We start from the raw sequence: 11,215 nt of genomic DNA on the forward strand, positions 1-11,215 counted from the left end.
AAAAAAAAAAAAAAAAAAGAAGAGGAAGATACTCTGGCTTGTATTTTATGAGGGAGTTAGGCATGCAGTTCTTTCAAAGCTGTTCACATGGAAAGGAAACTGGCCTTGACATTTACACAGTCCAGGAGGATTCCAAATAAAATTTGGACAGATTGGGAAGTTACCATCTTGGAGTGTGTGGAGAAAGCAATCCTGGGGGAAGATGTGGTGACATATATGAGACAATCCATAGATGTTAGGAATGTGCTGCTCTGTATGAGTGTCTGTGCTGCACAATCCAATGGGATTGCCAAAAATATGCATATGTTCTTTATGATATCACATGTGAAAGCCATCCAATTAAAGCGTGCCACACTAAATGCAAGGAGTATAATTCCTGGGTATATTTATGATTGCTTAATGTCAACAAAAGGGTCTTTTAAACACAGCACATTCCTTACCCTGCGCTCACAGATCATGCTAAACACATCCAAATGCACAAACTATAAAAGAGGGAAGAGGCAGTATCGGCATCAAGCTCTTTGGTTTCTGCATCTGGCCAGCGTCCACTGGGAGAAATGTAAGTCAGAGTTTACCACATGGATTACAAATGTGCTGAATTGCAAGAATGATTATTAAATGAAAATATCCATAGCACCTGCAGCTTGTCCTGGAAAATTCCCCCTGGGTATTGTGGGTGCTTAAAAAAAAAAATTCTAAGAAAAAAAGTAAGACAGAGTGAGATGCAAATGGCAACTCCAGCTGCTTATAGTAGCAATTTCATGAAAGTTCCTGAATGTTTTGCAGAGTCAATTCAGTCAGTCCAAGTTGCTTCCATCTCAGCATGAGTGTGGCAGTGGAGGAGCTAGGGGAATATCATTAGCCTCTTTCCTTTGAGGTTTGGATGATCAAGACAATGAAAATAGTAGTAATGTAAATTAAAGTGCTTTAAAAAACAGAGCACATCAGTGCAGAGGGAAGCCGGAGGTTGGCTCCATAGCTCTGACCCAGCAATAGTGTTTATTCTGTTACAAGGTCAAGGCTTCTTCTGGGAATAGAAACTGAGCTGCTATGTGGATTTTGTTGACTTAATACATGATTAGATAGATAGATAGATAGATAGATAGATAGATAGATAGATAGATAGATACACACACATATAAGACACTGCATATATGTAATTGGCTATGTTTCAATTAATTTCTGTGTATGTAAGTGTGCATATGTGTGTGTGTGCACTCATGCATGTGCAAAGTAAAATAATAAGATGGAGAAGTTCCATGAAGTGATTAATTCTGGGATTTGAAATCTGAATACCTAGAGTCAAGTTACCACCCTATCACTGTAAGGACCTGGGCAAGTCATTTAACTTTTCCAAGTTCCCTCATGTCTAAAATAGGGGTAACTGTTAAACCTGTACCTATCCTACCAGTATATAGAAGGGATACATGAAATCATTTCTGTGATTGTAAATTGTTAACTAAATATTGATTGTTATTGTTATTAGAAAGATTTTTCCACTGTCCAAATTCTTATACATTCCTGTAATTCCATGAACTGTATCCATGTAAATGTGATTCACACATATTTGGAAAAAGGAATATGACCCAAAACACTTCACATTTTAGGTAATCTAATGGTACAGAAAACATATACATCCATGTTTCTTCCTGAGGTTGGAGAATTAAAGGTAAATTGATGTAATCTGTGCTTACAGATGGTCCTGAGTAAACAAAAACTTTCTATAGGTGCAGGGACTACTTTAACAGGGCCTTGTAATGGAGGAGAAATATTAGACCCAATCTGAATACAGCATAGGTGTTAATTTACAGCCAAAGAACAGGGAAAAGGGTCAAGGGATGGAAAATTAATAAGAGGAAACATTAGGGCTTAAGGGGATTCTGGCTTAAACCACTGAACAGTATTCTTGCTAGGGTGAGGACAGGGTGGTCAAACATCACCTGCAGGAGGTGCAGTATAAAGATCCTCATCAGATATCTTGAGGGTCATTGAGGTATAGAGGGTGATGGGTTATTCTTTAAATGGACTTAACAGGATTCTTTGCTAAAACTGGATTTTATAAGCACAGATGGGCTTATGAGAATATTCAGAAATCTGACTGAACTGTGTACAGAAAGAATGATCATCAGCTCATTTCTGTGTGTGTGTGTGTGTGTGTGTGTGTGTGTGTGTGTGTGAGAGAGAGAGAGCGAGCTGTCATAGCCCAGTTATGACAAATATTCTTAAAAGGTTTTAAGAAAAAGATGTGTTCACCTTTTCTCATCTCCAACCTTCTGCTCCAACCCCTGTCAACAAAGGCAGGATTTTAGAGAGTTCTATGGTATTTCCTGGACTCTAGGGTTTGTGGTGCCAACCTGGATAACTGGTGAGAAAAGGACCAAAATGAGATGAAGAAGACCTGCATCAGTAATAGAAAGGAAACAGAAAGCCAGGAAAAATGAAAGATGTAGAAATATGAGAGGGAGGCAGGGCTGGAGGAAGGCGAGAGCCTCTGAGAGTGGAGTTTTAGCATCATTTTGGGCAGTGCTGAAGCAATGAAGAAAGACAGGTTAAGTCTGCCATGCTATGATCAGTGAAAATTTGGAAAGATAATAGTTTAATGCAAAATTTGAATAACTTTCCCCCTGTATGTTGTGCATTATGTAAGCACCATTTTTTCAGACTTCAGTAAATAATTGCAATTAATTTCAGTTACTCATATGAGAGTTCTTTTGACCTTGACCGTATGTTGAGCTAGAACATTTGGAAGCCCAACTGTATGTGGGTTACCTAAAGGTAATTTTAAAAGTGGCCATAGTCAGAATGTTGGCATATATGTTGGTGTTGAGTAGATAAGAAGTTATATTTTTAGTTACAAAAACATTCTGGCATATTTCACTGAGGCATATGTGCTGAAATGAGAAAAAGGAAATGTATAAGACATATAGGAATCTATCTGTATATCCATGGCAAAATATTGAATGGTAGAAGACAGAAAAACTCACAAAGCTCAGGCCAGGGGAGAAGGTCCTCATTAGAGTGCAGTCCTTTGCACAAGGCATCAGATGCCTCTCAGTGGCCTTGAACCCAGTCCAAAGGGACTCCTGAACCCATGGGCTGTTCCAGCTGCATGAGACTGTTAGGATAATATATTCATATCCTTTACTTATTACAGAGAAGAACCAGACAAAGGGGAAGACTAACCCAAGGTCAAATAGTTAGAGACATCCTAATCCAGGTTCAGTGTTCATGGTACCACACCAAGCCCCCTTGCCAAGTGTCTTTGTTAAGACCCACATTGTGGGACTCAACTGAAAAGCAATGTATCAGAGAGATGGGGTGGGGAGAAAAGACACTTGCTGCACACTGGAACCACTTTCATAGACGTGTCTGCTATCTTCCCTCCACCTACCACCAACCCCAACAGAGTAGCAAACTGCTACAGGAAGGAAGCAGGGTGCTGTTAGATGCAAGGTGTGGACCTCTTGCTGGGAGTGCTTCCTCCACTTGATGAATCCATCTCAAGGAAACGGCCATCACTGTCTATCTTGCACAGAGCCTACAAAGCTATGTGAATAATCTCCCTGGTGTGTAAACTGGGATTTCACACATGTACCATTCACTTCCTACTTGATATGGACTCTCAATATTAGACCGGAAATATGTTTAGGTCTCTTTCAAAGACTGGATATGACTATGCATAGGATTCCATTTTATTTTTACTTACAAAAGATAGACAAAGCATGAGATGCTATAATGCTAATTTGCTGAAAAACTTTATTTTGAAATTCCTAAACTATATAAAGCCCCTTCTAATCTATTTCAAAAATAAAAAGACAGAAAACAAACAAACAAAAAAACCCTTATTTTCATAGATGTAGAGAAGAGTCTCATTCATGGGGTTTTAAAATTGCAAATGTGATATATATATATATATATTATAGACCACAGATTAGTTTATTTTTAACACCCATCACACCATGAATTCATAGGGAATAGGTTCCAGTAGCTCAGGCTTCTTTCCATTGGTTCCCACAAAGTGTGCTTCTCTGGGTGGAGCAGGCTGGCGCTTTAGTTGAACCCAAGGTACCTTTCTCTTTGGCTTCTTTCTTTTTCTGGTGATTTTCCTTCACACGTTTTTGGAAGCTATCTCTGCTCTTAGAATGTTTAATATGCTCAAAACACACATTGATTCTCTTGGCAAGAATCTTGCCCTTAACTTGTTTGTTCACAACAATGCCAACAGCATGCTGGGTAACATTGTAGACTCTTGCAGTTTTGCCATGGTAACATTTGTGGGGCATTCCTTTTTGAACAGTACCCATTCCCTTAATGTCTACACTATCACCTTTCTTGTAGATTTGCATATATGTTGCCAAAGGAACAACTCCATGTTTTCTAAAAGGCCTAGAGAACATATATCCGGTGCCTCTCCTCTTTCTCTTTGTGTTTGTCATTTTGGTTAATTACTGGAAGATGGCGGTTCCCCAAATATGCTATATTTTGTGATTGTAGCAACTGGAAATATCATGTAAATGTAAGCTCTATATGTTTTTGTTCTCCCACTTTAAGCTGCAATTGTCCCTCTCAGAGTCAAGTGCAAACCAAAAGGAGAACTGTGGGAAGGAAACACATGGCTCTCTTCAAGTTCTGAGTGTTTAAGTATTGGCAGAAATTAGGGATCTATAGGGCCACAGGAAATCATGAAAAATCATGTTGTGTTATTGTCCCTTCTGCACCCACTCCCTATTATGTGTGCCTCTCTAATTATCACATGCCCCTGGGAGTTTGCTCTGGTTTTAAAAGTGGGCAGGAAACATCCCCTGCCTTTGATAACCCAGTATAGTACCCAATAATAGTCACAGAAAAATATGTAACTACTTTCCTATGCTGAACCTGATTTCTAAATATAGACTTATGCTTCTGGTTGTGATGTAGTAGCTTGTAACAGACTTAAACTTCTGCCAAGAACAACTAGAAGCTTGATTTTTAAAGGTGTCTAAAGACATGAGAGAGCTGCTGGCCCAGTAAGCATCTGAGGAGCCAGATCCTGGATAAAAGGAAGTTCAGGGAGGAGGGCACATTGCTTTATTTCTTAGGGTCTTTGAAAATATTTGGTGGGGGGTAAGGAGTTGAGAAGCCAGGCAGAGGATCCCTTCTAATAGGCAGAGAAGTAAAACAGCTTTGGGCAATGTAAAGAGCTAGGGAGCAAAAGATTGGAATTCTGGGCTTTCAAGGCAGCTACAACTTGAAGGCCAAGATCCTGGAGACTACGAAGATGCAGAGAAGTGAGCCTGATGTTTGGTGCTGGTTTTCTTCTCTGGATATTTGACAACTAAGCTGTGTAGGGGTGGAAAGGCTGAAAAGCAAAACCAAAACAGGTGAAAAGCATAACAGAGTTGTTGGTAGTCACAAAATAAGATTTAGAACTTGGAAAGGGGAGGAACTATTACAGATGCTTTAGCCTCTCAGCTAGGGCCACTGGAGGGTTATGCTCTTCAAGCAGAGGGCAAGCAGAGAGATCAAGTCTTCTAGTGATATAACTCAGTCCCAAGTCAGTTCAATCTATAATTAGATTGAGGCCATCAGTCCCCTCCTGCCTCCAGCAGAGAGGTTAAATCCTCTAGAAAGCATATATTCTATCGTCTGAAGCATTACTATTTGCATACATATCCGATGTTCAATAAAAATGATCATAAATGCTGAGAAACAAGATTGGTAAATAAATACACAGGTAAATGACTCAGACATTCAAATACTAGATAAGGGTTTAAAAATAAGTTTGATTAATATATTCAAAAACAGATGGTAATAGGGAAAATTTCATCACAGAACTAGAATATATAAAACAGTGCCATGGAAAGTCTAGGACTAAAAAGTCTAATATGGGGCCAGGTGGTGGTACAACAGCAGCACAGCTATCATAATCCATGTGGGAAAGGTACTGTATTTGCATCTGAATCCTAGAACCTCTCTGAGTACACTGGCTCACACACACACGCCATGACTCAGGCTGGCTGAGACTGAGGGTGGATTATGGCGTGAAGACTCTATTAGAGGATGCCTCTTTTCTCTCTAGCTCTCACAGAAAAACCAGGGCCTTCCATGCAGCCTTACCCATTGCACAGCAGTGCCCTTCTACTCACACCACGTGGCTGGGCCAGTCACCACTATTATCAGGATCATTTTTATCACAGTTATTGTTTGTGACGACTAAATGAGTCAAGACGATAGAACACCATGCATAATACTCAATATAGAGTTATTTTCCTATTCCCTCATGTTTTTTATGAAGTGACTAGAAACAGGCTAAAGTTGAGAATGACTAATTTTCATTTTTTTTTATGTTTTAGCATAAAAGTACCACCAAAACCCAAATATTTTGTTTTTGTTTAGGGAATTACATTCTCTGCTGTTCCGTATAATCCCTTTGCTGCAGCTGAATCAGCACCTACACTGCATCCCTAACACCCAGGCAGAATCCTCGCTCTACTACCATTGGTTCTCAGTCCAGCAGTGTCCGCATCAGCTGGGAATCTGTTAGAAGTGCACATTTTTGAACCCAAGCTCACTGGATCATCGTCTCTGGGGCCTCAGTGAGCTGTCTTAACCGGCCCTCCCCGTGATTGTACCCAGGTTGCAGTGTACTGAAGCTGGACAACCACTGCTCTCTAGGTTTACTCACTCAGTTTCCCCAGCCTGAGCTGCTCCACTGCCTTCTCACTATGGGTTACATCTCTGAAGCTGGCCTTCCACTCTGTATTCTCTAGGAGCTCATTTTAAACTTCCATAGGAAGTTTGCACTGTCTTACTGTAATGTTGACACACCTAAGCTAATTCATATAGTTTTAACTTGATCTCTGAATAGTTTTATGTGTGAGACAGTGTGCTTGAATACTCTTTGAAGATAGGGGTTTTGCAACCTCTCTTCATATTTCTAGTAACTACGCAGCAATACGTTTTCTGCTCTAAATTGAAATCACACACACACACATACATTAAAAAAAAACAAACTTTGTCTTTGCTTGGGAAATAGTGATAACCTTCTTTTCAGTGAGGAATGACATCCTAAGACTTGTCTTATTTTTGCCTTTTTCTTGTCTAAAGTGAGGGCATCTAAGACCTAAGTGAATGGATTTTGCAAGGTTCTCTTTTCAGTTTAAAACTTTATTTCTCATAGCAAGGAAATAAAAGTTGTGTTTTTTTTTTCATCCTCTTGAGACATTGGGGGGTTTTTGTAGCTTCAGGAGTGTTGTCAGACTTTTAAGAGAACCTCCAGGAAAAGGAGATAAGGCTTAAAAGTCCTCGACCATTTGCTGGCTCCCTTTAAAACCGTAAGGAACTTTTTAGGTACCTTAAAATGTTTTCCTTTAATTTTTAATTTTTGTTTTACAATAAGGCTAATTAAAGCAACACCTGTTTGGAATGATATAGTTGGTGCTAGGTCAACATTTCCATTGGTTTATAATCCAGCTGTGAAAACTCAATTTGAACTAGAACTTGGGTGTATAATATCCAAACCCAGGGGGATTCAAAAGAAACACTAATATACCCATGTGCACATGAGGGGGCAAAACAAATAGAAGCAAAGTGGTTTCAGGTGCTCTTTAGCCCTGCATAGTGTGCAAACTTTCTTTATGATCACAGTTTGTAGGCCTTCAGCTCCTTGTGTAGGTAAGATGCCTTTGGGTATTTAAAAAGAATGAAAATAGGTCAGTTAGTCTACGTAAAATACTAGCTACTGTGTATGAGTGGTGATAAGGTTTCTCTCATCAGAGGAGTCTTCCATGGAAAATGACTACTGCCATGTTTCTCTGATTTTAAGACCCCCGGAGGCTTCCTGATGTGACAGATGCCAGCATGTCTTAAAGACCAGTGGACTACTTCTGTCCACCCTATTTTATACAGGGAGGCCATGAAGTAGAGATTTATTAGCATGTCATGTAAAGAAACAAACTTGGGTTCAGGCTGAAAATAAGACTACAGATTAGAACTTGCTCTACAGTGGTTCTCAAACATTTTTTTAATAGCTACAGGGAGACCAATAAATAAAGCAGATAAAAAAAGAACTTCTCAGATTAAATTAAGAGGAGAGCCTAGAGCCCCCAGCGGCTCAGCTTAGACAATCAAAAGCCTGGGAGAGGCTCAGTGGAACCTCTAAGGCTGTGAGAAGCTTAGTTTGAAAACTACTGCCCTGTCAATGACAAGAATAGATAATCCAGCTCTAAGCTTTGTTTTGATATGCTCTTTTGGAACAGAAGTTCAACCAGTCAGTGAAGGAAGTATAATAAGTATTCAGCATGCTGTGCTTGAAGACAATTTAAAGAAACCCTAATGTTCCAAAGAGCTGGATATCAAGGAAGGAATACCTGGATAGAATGGAGACTGGAGCCTGGTTCCAGCTGACCCAATGACGTTTTATATGTAGGACCTTGTACAAGGATCTCTCCCTAGGAAAGAAGATAGGAATTCCTGACAAGTTCATAGTTTTCTTCTCCCTCCCCTTTCATTTTCAAATGGTGAAGAATGGAATCAAACACAATTATAAATTTTAAACTATTTTGTAAATTGCGACACAAGTGGAATTAAAGCTACTAAGAGTATCTAAGGCAAAGCAGAGTGTGAGCTACTATATTGGAATTATAAAACAGAGTTAAAAGAGAAATTTTTTTTTCTGGAACCATTAAAAAAAAGTTGTATGGATCACAGATGGATAATGTCATTAACACTTCATGCATCTTTATGTCATCAATTCTTTTTTCCTCATCATCTTTCCCACACCCCAGATTGTCATGCTAACTTTGTGCTATTGTTTGAATGTACCTCCCCCCAATATTCATATGCTGAGACTTGGTTATGACAAAAGAAAGAGGGTGAAAAATTAATCTGAATATAGTGTTTAAAGGTAGGGCTTCCTGGAGGAGGTTAGGGTTAAGGTTATTAGGGCAGGGTCCCCATGATTGAAGTCTGCTGGGTTTATAAGAGAGAATGAGACAGAGACTCACAGACACAGACTTGCTTGCTTTCACTCCTGTCACGTTACCCACTGGCAGGAAGACCTTCACCAGATGTGGCTCCTGGATGTGGACACCCAAACCATGAACTGAATAAGGCTGTGTTCTTGTAAGTTGCACAGTTAAGGGTATTTTCTGTTATTGTCAACAGAATGAACTAGAACGCTTGCTTCTCCTGTGTTTCCTGTCATTCTGGAGAAATATCTGCTTAATCTAGTTAATCTAAACTCACCATAGGCCATTCAAGCTGGGAAAGATACAAAGATTATGCTGTCTGTCTTCTGACTCCATAGGTGGAAATTCCAAGCTTAGAATTCAGGTCTCTGCATTCCCAATCCAGGCTCTTTTGACTAATGAGAACGGTGTCCAGTTACCCATTACAGTGGATGTCACCATGACACCAGCCATGGTCTTCTGTGTGCATCTTGCTTTCCCTCTGGGATTATGGGGGCCCAGAACTCTTACACTCTGAGGGCCCATATAAGGAAACTGGTCATTTCTTAGATCTTGTAGCAAGTAGCAAGCAAGGGTCTTACACTTCCTCTGTTGTTTCAGACACATATGCTTTACTATCTTGCATAATCAACCACCTGATATTAAACCCTTTACTTAAAGGTGTCAGTGATTATGGGCCAGCAGTAGCATGGTGGATTAAGGTGCCAATCCTGCATGGCTGACTATGTGATATGAGTCCCAGAGTGGGCAACTTGAAAAACATGCTAGGTGTGTGTATGTGCATGACCAAAATCCCAAGAGGAGAATGGAGAAGGGATTTTTGTGTGGCCATCCCCCCATAAGGAGTGATTTCTTACATTCTCTCTCTCTCTTTTTGTCTCTCTCCAGTGAGTGCACATACCTTAGGTCAAAAATCTAAAATAAATAAATAAATAAATGTCAATGATTGAAAACAACCTTGAGTCTAACCAGTCTTAGGCATTCTATTTCAATGTGGGTAATGTTGATGTCAGGACAATGAATCTCTGATGGTGAGGTTTTAGGCATCAGGGGTACATCCCACATTCCTGTAGTTGCATGGTGTTGACTACCTTCTCTGCCAGTGAGTCAGTTTATCCAGGTGTTTTCCTCACTTCTCTTTTCTCCTTTCACTTAAATAGCATTTTAGCTCTTTGTGGTAATGACTCTGTAATAGTGAGAGGAACATGGAGAAGAGAAGAAAACGTACAGGCAGACCCCACCCAAACTTCCAAAGATAATCTCATTTTAATTCAGATTGGTGACTCCTAGAAAAGATGTGAGAAACCACTGAAGTAATGCGGAAATACTATCTTAGTACCCAAACATTTCCTATGATATAAGGAATAGCAAAAAATATCTTTTCAGCATATGTGCACCATTTTTGAGTTTCAGAGAAATATGGCTCACATAGATAAGCTGAGAGTGGGAGACCCTCCAATAGTTATGGCATATCTCATGCATTGGGGGTTACAAAGGTAGGAAGAATTCAGGAGAGGAAGACAGGGCAATGAATGGCTTTTGTTTCAGTCTGACAACCTGGTGATGTCTGGAGAGCACTCAGGAGGCCCAAAGAACCATCTGTCATGTGAGCTCAACAGCAAGTTAACCCCACTTGATGTGATTGGGTTGGGGGCAACTGAGGGCTGCCAAGCCTTTAACCCTTTGGGAAGAATCACAGAGTACCTCTTGAGAGGATAGGAGCCCCTTGTTTCTACTGGGCTTCTCCACATTTATCTCTTCCAACTCACCAAGCTGGAATTTGACCTGTGCAGTCCTAATTCCTTTTCCATGTGAATCTTCTGAGACATGACTTCCCCCACAACATTCTCAAAACCAATCATTCTGTTCTGTGACTGTAACAGTGAAGTGGCAGAAATAAAATAAAATGGTAGCCATTTAACATAGCAGCTGTTGGATTAAACTGAATTAGTTATGACCAGCCGAACTCTGTCATGTCATCATTGTGAACTTGAGGTAAGGAAGTAGTTTGTGTGTGTGTGTGTGTGTGTGTGTTTGTCTTTTTAAAAAATTAATTCATTAAATATTTTATTTACAGTCATTCATTGTACATTAATATAGTATACAAAATTAGATTTTCCATCCAATATACATGGTATATTCACCCAATCAAAGATATTACCATACATTTTATCATCAACCAATACTTTTCTATTTCTCATTTCTTGTAAATTTTGTTTCCCTCCCCTTGATTCCCTACATCTCCCCCTTCTGCCAACACCCTCCCT

This window comes from Tupaia chinensis, unplaced genomic scaffold, assembly GCF_000334495.1.
Source record: "Tupaia chinensis unplaced genomic scaffold, TupChi_1.0 Scaffold144952_1, whole genome shotgun sequence".
Taxonomy (NCBI): Eukaryota; Metazoa; Chordata; class Mammalia; order Scandentia; family Tupaiidae; genus Tupaia; species Tupaia belangeri.